A 16,101-nucleotide genomic window follows, 5' to 3' on the forward strand; every position below is an offset into this window, starting at 1 on the left:
AAATTTAAGTCATTAGCCCTTAAAGGTTTTCTTCCAGGACTGGCCGGTATTTAGTTTCATACATCTTGCAATCAGCTCTGGCCCTACTAAAAGAAAAGAATCCCCACAGCATGTGCCGAGGGCAATCAGCAGTATCTGTCTTTTGCCACACTCTGCAATTTGTTTGTATGCCGATAAAATTGAATTTTTGTCTCATCTGACCAGAAAACATCTGTTAACATGTTTGTTGTGCTTCCTAAATAGCTTGTGCAGAGTTCTGATTTAACAACTTTCCAATTAATCGGTTCTCCCACCTGAGTTGTGGATGTCTCCAGTTCCTCCAGAGTTACGATGGCCCTCTTGCCTTCTCCTCTGAAAAACGGTCTGATTGCCTGTCCAGCCAGTTTAGGTGGTATTGGTGGGTTTACAGTTGCACAATACTATTTTAATTCTTTGATGATGGATTGAATATTGCTCTGTGAGCTGTTCCAAGCTTTTATAACCTAACTGCTTTAAATTTCCCTGATGTGTTGCTCTGTCTTTATGATCTGGCTTGTTCACTCATGTTTCCTAACGAACTTTCAACGGGTTCATAGAACAGCTGAATTTTTATTGAGAATAAATTGCACAGATGTTTACAAATTAGGTGACTTTTTATGGCATGAATGTTTACTTACTCTTTGTTGAAAAGTATCAGAGTAAAAACGGGACTGAACACGAAATGATATGCGTCACAAATGTTTTTTCTTCTTTTTTAAAATTACAAGCTGCATTATGTTGTCATTTGCCATAAAATCCAAATACCAAAAGTTTTTTGGTTGCAATGTGCATGTGTGCATCTTCATTCCACACAGGCTTCAGAAAATTCCTCAAGGTTAAAGCTGTATAGACTGCAGCTCCCACCGAACAGTCCACGCAGTCGGGTCATCGACGTTCAGCTGCAACATCTGTGCACATGGCCAGCAATCAAGAACACACAAAAACACAGATCAACCAAGGGCATCCCTGCTAGTAGCTCTCCTCCTGTTGTTATTAATGTCCTTTTGAGGCTTTTTGCAGCCTGGGAAGTGAAGGCAGAGCTCTCAGACAAACAATGCTGTCACTGCCGTGCTGTAATCACCGTTTCTCTTTCTAATCATTCTGACTTGTAATTAGATTCCAGAAACTACTCCAAAACCGTTTTTGCCATGTCCAGAAGACAAAGGCACATCAACACCACAGCGGTGGATTCATCTCATCTATTTCAGTTGTGATACACAGGGTCTTGTTGCTATGAATTGCCATCATTGACCAACAGGTCTTCACACAGCAGATTAGTAGAGCTGAAATAAAGTAACTAACTATATTTGACTTCGGGAAACTTTGTCCGTCTCTTCTTGCCTCCCTGTTAGAAGTAATAGAACCAATCGCAGCCTAACAGCTGCAGAAACAATTATAATGACTGCCACACTACACCGTGAAGACTCTCAAAGCTGTAAATGTCTAGAAAAAATATGGCTGCAAGGTGTGACGTCTCTAAACACACCAAAGCGAACTCCCTTTACCCTGCACCATAATACAGACCTATAAAGGGAGGTGTCACTCTGACTATCAGTGAAGTGAACAAGTCGTAAACGATCCCATCACAAAGGCCTAAAGGCTAAAACAACAGATCACAAACTGTATGATCAGAGGCAGCCAGAATAGTTGACCAAACAAAGTCACAAAATTTATTATTACCACAGTTCAGCACAGTGAGCGTTCATTTCTTGTGAAACATGATATATACACCCACGATTTGTCTGCCACTGTAAACACTCGCACAACAAAAGAAGTGGTGTACACAGTACGTTTGTGATACGCAGCAGATTACATGATGTTAATGATTCTGCATTTACAAATTGTTCCTTTGAGAATTAAACAAATCCTGTAGCAACAAATGTGAGAATAGTCTCTTAGTTCTTCAAGGATTTCTTCAACATGTTGCTTCGTTTGTGCTCCTCTTCACAGATACATTCATCCACCAGCAGCTGAGGCATCTGAGGGTGCTAAACACACAAACCCCGTTTAGTCTGCTTCGATGAAACTCTAGTTTGTTTGCCTGGATAGTCTGGTGGCTTTTTGTTGATGCAGAACAAAAGGCAAACCCTGGTTCACCTAAAACCCAAGATCTCCATTCGATTGAAGAGAACCCTGGAGCTGTTCGAATACATATGTGATTGTTAAGCAAGATTGCTCTAAAAGCAGGAAGCACCGGGCATTCTGGGTAAATTAAACCAAAACAGACCTCTGTCTCCAGTGCTAGAGGGAGAAATGGTTTGTGGTGTTTCGTCAAAGACAAAAGAGAAATCCTACAACTGCTAAAATTTAATTTTTGTTTATATTTAGTGACTATGGAAGTTGCACTCATGTATTTTTCAGAGGTTTCGTTTAATTCAGAAGTTCTTAGTGCAGCACCACCACAAGTGAGGGGGTGAAGAAAGTTTTCAAATGTTTTGGTTTGAAAATATAACAAAATGTTGAACCGGACTGTCAGATGTGAAAACATTACCAACACTCTTCAACTCATAAAGGGGGAACCAAAGTTTTTCCCAGGCCAAAAAGAAATATCTGGTCTCTCCAACAAGGTTTGAATCTGGATCAAGGTCTCCTGAGATGAGATGTGCCATGAAAACATCCAAAGGGGTCACCAAATGGGCATCTTGTTGAGAAGCCAGAATCACAATTAACTAACACAGTGTGAAGGATCAATAGTTTTACTTCAAGTCTCCCAGGGATGACAGAGCTCATTCAATATCTCAACGATTGAATTAAGGCTTCCTACCCAAGAAAGGAAGAGAACCAAAGCAGCTGAAACTAGATTCTTGAGTCATTAAGCATATCTTATGACTAAAGATAAGGGTTGTGTCAAAGCAGCAAATGTCTCAACCCTTTCTTAACTACAACAGACTGGAGCATCTTCTGCATTAAAGCCTATGAGCTTTCCACTCAGCTGCTAACTGCCCCAGTGGACACTAAAAGTCGTGGCTTGAAGATACCAACAGAACCATATTATCTGCACAAAGCCAAAATGAGGCTGAGTTTCTAAACAGCACACCCTACTCTCCATTATAAGGCTTTGAGATCCTGTCTGTGAACACCAAAACCTGCACTGGAACCACGCTCAACTGTCAGCCATTAATGTGGACGCATTCTTGCTCTGGTAATACAAAGAACTGGATAACTCATAAAAGCCAAGCAAGTTTCCCATACTCCCTTCAAAACGCATGAAGGGCCTCAGGTGAAAACCTTTAAAGATCTACAAAATATTTGGACTCAAGAACCAAACCATCTCACCGTTACACACCAGTAAAGACATGGTCTCTTGTTCCACAGCCACGGTGAAATCCACTTTGTTCCACCTGAATCTGAGGTTTAACAAATAGTCAGAGTCTACAGTAGCAATGAATCCTCTTAGCGTTACAGTACTCCTTAACCTTCAGGGAAATTGTTGTTTAACATCTCAACTCTGACAGCTAAACAGCTTATCACAGCATACACGAGACACAAAAATAGTTCTCTGCATGCCATGTTAGAATGACGTGCTTTCGCTTAAAGTCCTGCTGAGAAGGGAAAATTACAGACCCACTGAAGAAATAAGAATATAGGACTTGGAAGTTAGCATTTACATGTTTGGTGTATCCTAGCAACTGATACATAAAATCTAAAATCTAAACTGTTTATCAGAAAAATGTTTTGGGGGGAAAAAAATAGAGAAATAAAAATGTTCATGTTCTTTAGACCTAGATAAATTTCCAAAATCTGTGTTAAACATGCAAAGGAAGGGAAAATAACCAGAACACAAAACAGAGGAAAAAGAAGGGGAAAAAAATACATATATATATATATATATATATATATATACATATATATATATATATATATATATATATATATATACATACATATATATATATATATATATATATATATATATATATATATATATATATATATATATATATATATATATATATATATATATATATATTTATTTATTTATTTATTTTTTTGTGCAAAATATACTAGTTGAAGTAATGCAGAAACCACGACGACTTAAATAGCAGTTTGGGGTGTTTTAAAATTGTAGACTTTATGTCCGCTTACAGCTTACAGAGTAAATCTGGGCAAGACTTCATGTGATCAGAGGCATTTATGTCCGCAGGAATACTTCAGAACTTTTATTATTACAATTCATAGCATCCAACCGGCCCGCAGATCTGGGCCTGCCCAGCCCAGGGCTGCACTGCCTACGTATAAGATATGTATTTAATCAGTGAATAAGTGCAATCCAAAAGGCTTTATATTTTATGAGAATATATAACCAGCTCCTCTGGGGGAATCCCAAGTTGTTCCCCCGTCAGCCAAGAAACCTCCAGCGTATATTTAGGCATGGTTGACTTCCACCAGAGTTCAGAGTTCACAGACAACTTTATGATAAAGACTCACGAGACAGAAGCTCACAGCCTTAATGAAAAATGGAGCAAGAGTTGAAAACTTCTAAATATATATTTCTAACCTGATAAAGCAGACAAATGCTCATTTTTGACTGCATAATTCTAAAGAAACACTTTTGTCATACCAGTCAACAGGTATGACAAAGTTGCAAAGTAATGTAAATAAAAGTTTCAGGCATTTCTCACTAATCTGGTTTCCATAGTGCTAACATTCAAATAGTTTCCTCCTTCACATTATTAGAAAGAATCTGTAAATAACTCAAAATAAATAACTCAAAACGCCCCCGGGGAGAGTTATTTCTAGTTTTTTTTTTTTTTTTTTGGTGGCCAGTCACAAATTATTGCCCGCCTCTGTATGTGAACTTCACGTGAGTTTAAGTGCCTCAGCAAAGAGACAACAATGATGTGAGGTTGGAAAAGTGCCTGTTTTCCCTGTCAGGTGGGCTGACACATGCTCACAGTTTTTGACAAGGTTTCTGCTGCTGGTTTGCATAACACAGACAGTCACACCAAATACCAGCTGGAGGGCTGGCAAACCTGGAGGCATTCGTATGTGATCATGTGCCCAACTTAACGTTTGCCTGCGCATGCAGAATATATGTTAAAAAGTAGACTAAATGTGCAGCTGGAAGGAATATTTGCGTATTTGTGGAGGTGTGTCCGTCAGTGTTTGTGTCCAGAGCACAGGCAGCAGCGTGCTGACGGCTGAGCTGCGCAGATTACACCTCCTGTTGACAGTGAGCTCGGAGCGAGGATGCTAGTCATAACATAACAGCAGGAAGGTGGGAGGACGTCACCTCCGAGCGAACACACACACACACACACAGGCAGTGAAACACTGTGACACAGTGTTAAAGTCATATCAAGGTCCTTATTTAGATTGGCTATCATCTCTGACCTCTCTTTCCATCCTCATTAGCGGGACTAGACAGCCTCTGCAGGCGTGACGCCGCCGCAGGCCCACACACAGCATGTCACATCGCTTCATCAGTGGTACAGTAACTAACGCACACAGCCCATAGCTCTTCATTGTGCTCATGGGTGTCTTGTTGTGCCATTATTGGCTGCCGCATTGACATTCAGGCTGGTGCTTTTGACGGGCTTTTCTTTTCTTTTTTTTTTTTTGCTAATCCGGAGATGCTTCCAAAATAAACGAATCAACATCAGTCTTTAATCATCAGTCTGCGCCTTTCGTCATTATCTTTAAGGGTGAGCAAGGAAGGATAAGCAGACTGTTTCTGATGGATTGGAAACTGATAAAAGCAGAGAATAATATTTTATCAAGGCAGGCTTTTGTTGTCATTGGAGGAGCAGATAGAGGTGAAGTCTGACTGGCGAGGAAAGGTAGAAATGGATTCAGTTCAGGTTTTTGTCACATTTTAAGGCTTTGCGATGATAATGTCGCCGTCAAAGAAACAAAACCAAAGAGTGTCAACATGTCAAATTCCCCCTCGGATACAACCTTCCAAACAAAAATGAAGGTTGGAAGAAGATTTATCTACGCAGACCCTCTCCCCTTATCTAGAAGCCTCATCCAGCGTGCCAAGCTTTTCAATTATTAATGCTGCCATGGATAAAAAGAATAAAACGGCACATTTCATATACATGTACCTTAGCTGCTCTTTACCTGGAGGACAAAGCCTTTCATTAGCCGTTCCTTGCTTTCATTCTTTGTTCCCATTTCCATTCCTCTTTCATTTTTCTCCTCCTTCTCCTCCCCCCTTTTCCCAGCATGTTTCAAGAAATTTCAGCTCAGTTCAAAGGGCCTTTACTAGCGTGACCAGCCCCGCGGTGAAGTGCCGGCTCACTGCAAGCGAACGGTGTGATGGAACATCAGCAAACCACAGGAATCTCAGCACCGTTACATAAACACTTATCAAGAGCAGGACAATGATAAAGAGTGAAAACGGGCCGTGTGAGTGGGGCTCAAGCTCTGCACGTGTCGTGTGTTATAATTCCTGGGCTTGTCAATAGTGTATTTCACAGTTGAAATAATTAAGCGCTCACAAAAGGTAAATCTGAGAACCCTCTCGCCCACACGCGGTCTGGCTCAATTTGACTGGCAGATATATTGTGTTTCATAAATTAGTCATGTCTGCAGCGAGGACACATTCAAGGCAAGTCCAACAATCGCTGAGGAGAGACGGGAAGGGTGCAGATTTACTACAGGCATTCATTCAGTGTGCAGAGACAAAACAAAAAAGATTAGCATTTATATCGACATAATGTGCGAGTTTAAACCATGTAGTTGGATTACAATAAACACAAAACAGAAACTAAAGGCAGCTTTTGCAGTTTTAAAAAAAAATAAATAAATAAATAAAAAACTGGCCTGAATGTCAGCAATAAAATCCCATTTTTTGGCAGGAACAATGCTGATGTTTTATTTATTCGTGGTGTTATTCCAGATTAGCAAAATATCACAATTCTAAAGCTGCTGTCACACCATTTCCTATCTTGCTACGCGTGCTGGCATACTGAACAGGGGAGTGTTTTACAGGTGCAAACGTAGAAATGAAACAGATTTTCGGGGAACATCATGTCCTGTCACATCTTTTAGGTGTGTGTGTGGCGTTTAAAGTGTTTGTATTGGGTTAAACAGTGTGGAAACTAGAGAGACCTGCAGCATCTGCACAGGGTACGTTACGTCAACAGATTTTCTGGAAACTAAATTGCAATACTTCAAGAGTGCCTTCAAGTGATTAGATAACCGTTAGCTAATTAGCTAAATTAACCAGAAATTAAGTAAAGCTATCAGTTTCGCTTTTAGTTTCAGTAGTTCTTCATCATCGCGGATAATTTGCGTAGTGTTTCATGAGTTAAAGACATTCATATCTGAGAAACAACTGAGTAAATGCTGCAGCACGGAGTGTGATGGTTCCTCTAAGAAGTTTTTGTCATACTCAAAAAAATCTGTGGTAGATGGGCACAATAGTGATAAGTAATAATGTGATGGGGGGCATTAGTTACAAGTTGCTGGTCATCTTTGTATCAGCTGCTTCTAATTGTTTCTCTTTTAGCCAAGAATGATTTCGCCAGTAGCAGCGTTGTTCAGTTCGTTTCCTCCATGTTTCTGATTTGTCCCTGTTTTAACACACCTGATTCAGATCAATGGTTTATTAGCAAGCCTTTATCAAACTTGATGTGATGCTGTGGACTTGGGGTGAAAGGATAAATTCAGTCCATAAAATGAGATAATAGATGACATAAATCACAAGAACTTGATTAGACTTTATGCACTTTGGTTTTAAAAATTCTCTTTTTAGCTTAAAATACTCAAAATTGAGTTTGACAAGTCTAAGTATTTGAGAGTCAGACAGTCAAATCCAGTTAAAAACAGTGAAATACAATTTCAAAATAGCCAAAACGTAATGTTGTTAACTAGCCAAATCTTACAACAATATTGTCTTACAGCACTTAGTTATATCTTGTCTCTCACTTTGTCTCCATTTACTTTTTTTCCCCCTTCAGGTCCCAAAATGCTGCCAAAGAAGTGATTTATAAGTGGTGAAGGATTCTCCGCCGCTCCTGTAACCATGTGTTGTCAAGGCCGAGTCTGCCACAGCGGCAGGACATCTCCAGAACTGAGTGTTACTCCAAAATAAAGGTTTTAAAACACCGAGAGCCACTTTAGTCCCATAACCCATGATGCTTTTCATAAATTGTGAGCAAACATTTGGGCCAGAATTTTTACAGGATTGTCATCCATGTGATTTTTGTTGACGAGGCGACAGAGAGTTTTCAGAGGTTGCTTCAAGTTTAGATTTTTCATCCACACTTGTCTCCGCTCCTTGAGTACTTTGAACAACTAATCAAAGGAAAAAAAAACAATCTTACTTCATGTGCATAGCTCAACAAACTATTTGGAGCCACAAGTTTAGCGTAGTCGGTTTGTAGACGCTACAAATATTACAAGTACAGGAGCCTCACGTCTCATGAAGTGGATGATTATTGAAAAAGACAAAATGGAAGAAATCTACAATGGAGAAATGCAAGTCCTTATGTATGATCAGAAAACTGCTGTGCTGCAGCTTCCCCTAATTTGTCAAAAGTTGCCACTCACACTCATTTCTATGGTAACAAAGCTTATTTAGAAAAATGTCCACACATTGTTAGTCTTAAGGTTGTTAAATCTGGAGATGATAACTTGCTGAGAGCAACTAGATCGCGATGGCAAAGAGACTATAAAAAATATAACTGGTGCTGTCTTTATAACACGAGACAGCACAAGACGAGATGAGGATGCAATTCCTTTATTTCAATCTGAGACAAATAGTGTGTGCATGTAAATATATTTGAATGTCTTTTTATTACCTCTATTTTGGTTGAGTTTGAGCTGTAAACTTTTCGGTTTCGCTCAGATGAAAAGCTCTTTAGAAATGAAATCGGCATTTACTAGTTCACACATCTCATAATGCACCAAATTTCCAACTACTTGGGATTTCAACTCGCGCTTGTATGCCACAGTCGATTTCTGTTCAACCGATTTCATAAAGCTAATGCACCCCGTCTACCGAGTCTCTTTCATCTTTCCAAACTCTGAGATGAATGAGAATCTGTTAGAGTCATTGACTATATTTATAGGATGGATCTAGCCAACTTTCACACGCCTTGTGAGCAACATACTGAGGCTTCCCGTTCTAGATTTTGGCCAAAATGTGAGAATTTGGAGAGGCAGAGGAGACGTGCAGGGAATGACTGACAGAGAACCCAACAACCCCACGGCGTCCTAATTAGAGAAACTCTGCTTATTCATCTGAGAGATGAAGATTAACTGTGCTATGGCAGTGAACTTCATTTGTACAGCACTACCACCATTTAGATGCAGTGAACAGTGTGTACATCCTGCTATTGGAGAGTCTTCTGTATAAAATGTGAATTCCCCTTCCTGAGGCAAACCTCTTATGTGTTCACTCCTTTCTCTTTCAGTTGAATTTTAGTAACCGAGACATCCTTGAAGTCGCACTGCTGAAACCCTTTTCCAGGTCAAAAGCAGGACGACGGATAAGAAATAAGACAGGAGGGGACAAAATACGGGAAATTAAATGAGCCTGTGCAGCAATTCTGTGGCAACCAGAGCGCAGAACTGACACTTAAATTGGTGCACGTCTTTTCATGGAAAAATTTGAATTTTAATGCAATCTAAACAGGTGAGTTATATAAAAAGTCACCCCTAGTGCAGCTGTTATGAAGTGGAAAATTCAGTCTTCACATTGAATGTTCACTTCAGCGCTGCCATGAGCATCCTGAGCGTGGATGGGGCAGCAGGCCACAGTGGGGGAGAAGCTGCTCCTTTTTTTTGCAAGAGGAAACCTCTTTCCTGCCCCCAAAAAATTGTCTATTTGTCACAGAAGAAGAGTCATGAATGCTCTTTTGAAAGTGGATATTTTGCACGATTGATGATTTTAGTTTTTCTTACTGGCTGAGGAAGTTGCACCGAGGTTACAACACTTTCAGGGTAATTTTTTTAGCCATGAGGATTAACTTGTGCCTACTCTACATATACAGAATTTTGGCTGAAAAATGGCATTCTGACACTTAAACAGTTAGTTTAGTTTTTATTTAAAAAAATAACTCATTCAGAGATAGTTAAAAAAATAAAGATTTCTGAAAGCTTATGGCCCGGAGGGAAGCAATCAACAGCTTTCTGCAATTATAACAGCGAGAGAAAGTCCTGAATGAGCATCCAAGCATTTACATACACTGTCCTTTGTTTAAATGAAGCTGGAGGATGAAAATGACAATTTGACAGATAGTGATGAGCAAAACATGTTGAGAAGTAATACATATGTTTCTTTTCCTAAATTAAATTTTTTCCACTTTCATTTCTCAGAATTTTAATTTTAATTTATCTGTTCTAATAACTGAAGTAGGTTTAACATTTCAACAGTTTAAAAAGAAAAATAACATAACTATGTTGGGACAATATTTTTTTTTTTAAAGTATGTATTCACGAAGCACTGCATTTTTTTTTTTTTTTAGATTCTGTCATTTTGAGTTTCTGTAAGTTGCACACAAAGTGAACTTTGTTATGGAGAGTCACCATGTTGTTCCAACAACCTTCACTACACCTAAACATATGTGCTTATTTACTATTTGTTTCTAAACGATTGTCTGGCTTGGTCTCATAGTTCGGCAGTAAACATGACTCCGACTTTGCATAGAGGGGAAAAGAGAAAGGACCGGTCGATAATTTCACTCCTAAGTGTTTTGCTGGCGGTTCCAGTAACTCATGTGTGGATGAAACTTCTAGAAATAGTTGCTCCTCTATTTAGAAGCAAACTTTTTGCTTTGAACACCACAGTGATTAATGTTGTAGCAGCATGCACGGCTGCCCTGTTGTCATGTCTCTTACAAGGGGAAGCAGAAACGAGCTGTAGCTGTGTCTATCAGCAGACATGCAGGGGAAAAGCAGCGGCCATCAGCGTCTGATTTTCACCCTGAACATATACTTAAACATTTAGACTGACGAGAAAAAAAAAAAAATCCTTCTTAATTGGCGACTTCTCGGATTCTTCCCATGTCTTCCACATCTAAAATCAAAGGACTGTAAAACCAAATTTCAGCAAAGATTACCGACCTGCTGAGCTGCTGATCGCTGCAGAGGGGAAAATCTAAATGGGAAACAGTGGTTGATACGTTACATTCATTTGTTGCTATAATATTGACCTATTTTGATATTATTATTATTATTTCTCACAAACATGTCGAGGTGTTTCATTTATGTGACATTGTGTCTTCCTGTTCTGACACATTTTGTATGTCAGAAGTCATTGGTGATTCTGATGGGCGCTGAATACACATCCCGGACGGATGGACTGCGAAAAAGACATGCGCCTTTCGGTGAAGTGAGGCTTTTAGTGGAAGTGCTTGAGAATTTCTTATAGTTGTACCTGAGGCGATTCAAAGAGTAATTGGTGGTTAGGGATGTTTGCCAGTTCGCAGTGTCCACTCATGCCCCAGGAAATGTCTTTATTTTTCTTTTTAAGCTCTACTGACTAAGACACAGGTCTTTGGTTTTCTTTAAGAGCTTAAAATAAGTGTTTAATGGAATATGGAAGGTTTTAGATGTCGTTAAATCAAAGACCAGACAGATATACATATGAGGTGGTGTGCTTTGAAACAGAGACAAACTGAAAGAGTCGCCAGCTTGATGCAGACCTATGGCACTGCTGCCTTTTTCCTGCTATGTTTGTCCCTTAGAAAACATCATGTATTATTTGCATTTGCATGTACAAACCTGCAGATTACAAGGGTGAGCTTTTGTCTTTAACTACCTCCACAGAAACTAACTGGACGTGCCAGCAATGCGATTAGCAAACATCTTTTTATTCAGATACAAAAACAGTACCCATTATAAGAAAAAAAATTAAGAATTTTTCTCTCCGTTTGATTTCTAAAAGGACCAAGTAGGCAAAGTAGTGACAGCGTCATAAAGGTCAGAAAAACTGGAACATTCCTCTAAAATGGGTCCAGAGTTCCCACCGAACTAGCTTCTTCTAGTAAGGCTCGCATCTGAATGGGGTCAAAAGGAGATTCATGAATGACCAGACTCACGGGATGCTCACAATGCAACTAAAATTTGTTTTAACACTTATGCTCATCCAAGCTCACTAAAAATTTTAGATACACGTTCACTTTTTGTGCCTTTGTGCGCATTTTTACTTCCTGTGGGGTGTAAAAATTAGATGCCTTCCAAAAGGTTAACGATTCACCCAAACCGGTGTTAGTGGGAACCCTGTAAATGAATAATGTGGCATGTTGTCCTGTATGCAGATACGTTCCACAGCAGCAGGCGCGAGGCGAGGTGAACGTACCTCACCCCCTTTTACTCTCGGACTTAATGATGAAAAGTACAGCAGCTTTTGTGAATTTTCTGCCGGTAATGAGCACATACCATCCTCGTAATGCCCTAATGAGCACAAGCATGGGTGACTGCAGATACACACTCTCACACCTACAGACTGTCAAACATGCTTTGAAACACACACATGCACACCTCCCAGGTGGTCCAATATCTCTGGTGCATCTCAAGCCAGCTTATCTATTAGAAAACCAATTACGTTCTGCACCTGGGCCTGTCAATAGGAGAAATTTGGAGCAATTCCAGGAATCTGACTTGTTTTCATGCAATATGCTACTTCTTGTCCTACAAATGTTCCATTTGTCATTGTGGCAAAATTCATAAATACTGCAGGAAATCCTAGAAGAACCAGGCAGCAGTGTGTAGATTGTTTATATATTGGAATAAATGGTTTGTGTCAGGTTGGTCCCTGTGTGCAAGAGAGGGTAATAGATAGAGTAAAGACTGAACATGGCAGAAATCTTACAGTTTATGTGCTTTCAGAATAACAAATACTGATTCAGAAGCACTTTAAAAATCAAAAATGATAACGGAAGAAATGAGAGGGTCAAAGTGGTCAACAATCTCTCTGTTGAAGCTTCTGGTGTATTGGAAAATGAATGATTTAAAAGAGAGATTGTGGAGCACATGCAGGTCAACACCACAACAAAAGCACTTGTGGAAGATAATGTGATACAACACAACACACCTGAAAACTAATATAACGCGAACAATGCCATAAAACCCAGAGAATAGATCGCTTCCTACAACGTAATCCCTCTTTTACAGACAAAAGGTTTTTTTTTTTTGTTTGTTTTTTAGCAAAAGAACCAGAAACTTTGCTTGGATGCTTTCGGGCGTTTTCAGCATAGTTGCAGCAGCCTGCTCCATCATCAGTACAGCTGCTCCCCTCCTCAGGTTGAAAACTATCACTGCTTGTTGACGTATTACCCACAGCCGCGCCAGTGCAGGAATGTTGCAACACTCACAAAAGATTTTAAACTTCTGTATCCTGTGGAAAATATGGTGCTGATATCAAGAAGGAATGACTATTCCCACGGTTTCACTTGCACAGAGTGTTAGTCAAGAAACTTTACCAACATGTATTGTTTGAACTGTAATTTTAATGTACAGTTATACTTTAATTGCAGCTTTACCTATTTAAAATGTCCCAGTATAGCAGTATAAGTGAAAACTCATGAGGGTTACTATCGCTTGCTCATAAAAAGTGCCGCCTATTTACCCAAAGATTCTTCTTGGAGCTTCAGCGCCACAGATCACGCCTCCCACACTCAGCTCCATCAGACTAGCAGCAGCAATTAGCAAACAGCTGGTGGAACTGTAAGTATGCTGAGCTCATCATACAAAATAAAAGGCTCCTAAGAATGGCTGCAAATGGCGTCAATCGACGGCGTTGAGAAGCGTTGTTGTGATGACGTGCTGGGTTCGGAAACTGGAAGGAGGTTCTTAAAGAGACAGAGGCGTCTGATGCGGCGTCAATGCCAAGTCAAATTATGAAGATAACATAATTACTTGACTATGGCTGGAAAAAAATAGTACCTATTAATCTGACCCTTTTAAAACAAATAACCTTCTGCTGTTCCAAATTGACTTCAAGGATAAGTCTGCAAAAAAACACTCTGAGGTTCTTTTGAACAGAATCAAATCGACCTAGATTGTTAATTACATTTAATTAACAAAGTACAGTTAACTGCATTATCTTCCTAACAATCAAAGTTTATTGAATCAAATGTAATCACATCAGAAATCTCTGTAGTAATAGACCAACCTACAAACATCTTTGTTGGAGTAATGCAGCACAGCTTTACAGTCTCATTCATCTCTTGCTGGCTAACATGCCCACATAATGTTCGTCTGAGTGAATGCAGACATGTGACATGTAGTTAATAGCGCCTGTGTCCTCTGTGACACTGCAATGGCTGACGGCAGCCCTGTAATTATCCTGAGCTGTAAATATTGTCCAATTTTATATCGAGCCAGAAATTACAGAGGGGTGACAGGTCTGGTACTAAATACTGCTGATAAGAGATGACACTGACACCTCGATCTGCAGCGGGGCTGCTTCGCTCACCTTTCACCTGTCTGTCAACATCGCCGTCTCGCCCACGCAGCCCAGGGTCCACCACAGACCACCCACCGCGCCGTTCGCCGTAATCGCTCTCACACCAACTGGGGTTGTAAAAGAAACAGCGAGACGGAGGGAAACGGCGGCCGAGCGATTAGCCTGACATCACACAAAATAGAAGGTGCGACGGGGGAGGATGGAGGAAAATGTAGAAGAAAAGCTGAAGAATAGATGAGAGGCAGGAACAGGAGTAAAAAGCTAATAAGACCCTGAGATGGAGTTAGTCATGGTAACGATGTGTAGAAATAAAGGAACAGACAGTCTGTGCTTTAGCAGACATGAGACAGGAAGTCATGTAGAAGGTAGGCAATGAAAATCAACACCGATTCTTTTTTTATTTCAAAGAAAACGTAAAAGACGAATTCCTTCTTGGTCAAGGAGAGAAGATGAAACATGCCTTGGGCTAAGACTACTTTTATGCCCCACTGCCATTTTACATTTCTTCCACTCCCTCTCCCACTTCATCTGACAAGCCTATACAATTCTTTGTTCCTTGTCTTTATTAATGGCTGGCAATTGAGAAGGGAGTGCAGCAATATAACACCTCCCTCCTCACCCCTTCACCCAGTCAGCATTTTCATCAAATCTTCACTCCAAGGCTCTTCTCACCAGACAACTCTCTCATGCTTTTCATCAACCACTTTCCATTCACTTCTCACCAGCTACTGGTACTAAATTGGCCACCCTTTTACTTTCCAAATTGCCTTAATTAGAGTAGCAATGAATCAACAACATACTGGAAACATTCCTGAGAGATTTCGGTCCATTTTCATAAGGCAGCAACACACAGTTGCTGCAGGTCTGTCAGATGGACTTGAATGATCTAATTGGTTGGTCACAGAGAGGCTACAACATCCTGGATCATGGCAAGTTATTGCAAACCTTCTGGCATTTTCTGAGAAATGATTTTTGTTCATTGAGAAATAAAAACCCCTTGGTTAAAAACTGCTGGAGAATTAGTCGGCTATATAAATCTAACTAATTATGCGTCAATTAACTGGGCAGATTAGAATTGGACACATTTTCTGCCATTGGCTCAGAATCCTCCACTTTAAATCTGTAAACTCCTCAACAAATAAGCTCCGTCTTAAACTTTTATTCTTCCACTGAATTTAAAACAGCTACTTTTAAGATGAAACCTGTGTTGCAGATAATTGTTGCTTACATACAACATGTTTAAAACGTGGTTTAAATAACGCAAAATTCAGTTTATATGTGTTACTGCCTTTAGAAAGACAATCAGAACCAACCTAAGCTGAAATCAGGAGAGACTTCAGGGAAAATCATAAATCTGCATCAGCAAGTAAAACCCAGATGAGTTTATTTATCTCTAGGAGGAACTTGTCATGCACTCACCTAACATCTGTTGGAAAACAAACTACAAAAAATTGAATTTCAAATGCTTGGATTCTTGATGCATTGCACAAATCGCTCTTTTGACAGAAAAACAGACTGGAGGATAAAAACTAATGCAGATTTTTATCCTGTCATGTTGGGACTGGCATGCTTTTTCAGAAATCTAATTTAAAAAAAGCAGGAACAAGATGCTACTGTGTTGCATTGAATAATAAATTCAATATCTTGAATAGTGGTTCTCTGCACAGAGAAGGGGAGTTACTATGTCGTATTGTATGGTAAAAAACAAATCATAATTGGCA

This window comes from Poecilia mexicana, unplaced genomic scaffold (genome assembly GCF_051168715.1).
Source record: "Poecilia mexicana isolate PSO_F unplaced genomic scaffold, ASM5116871v1 scaffold_16, whole genome shotgun sequence".
Taxonomy (NCBI): domain Eukaryota; kingdom Metazoa; phylum Chordata; class Actinopteri; order Cyprinodontiformes; family Poeciliidae; genus Poecilia; species Poecilia mexicana.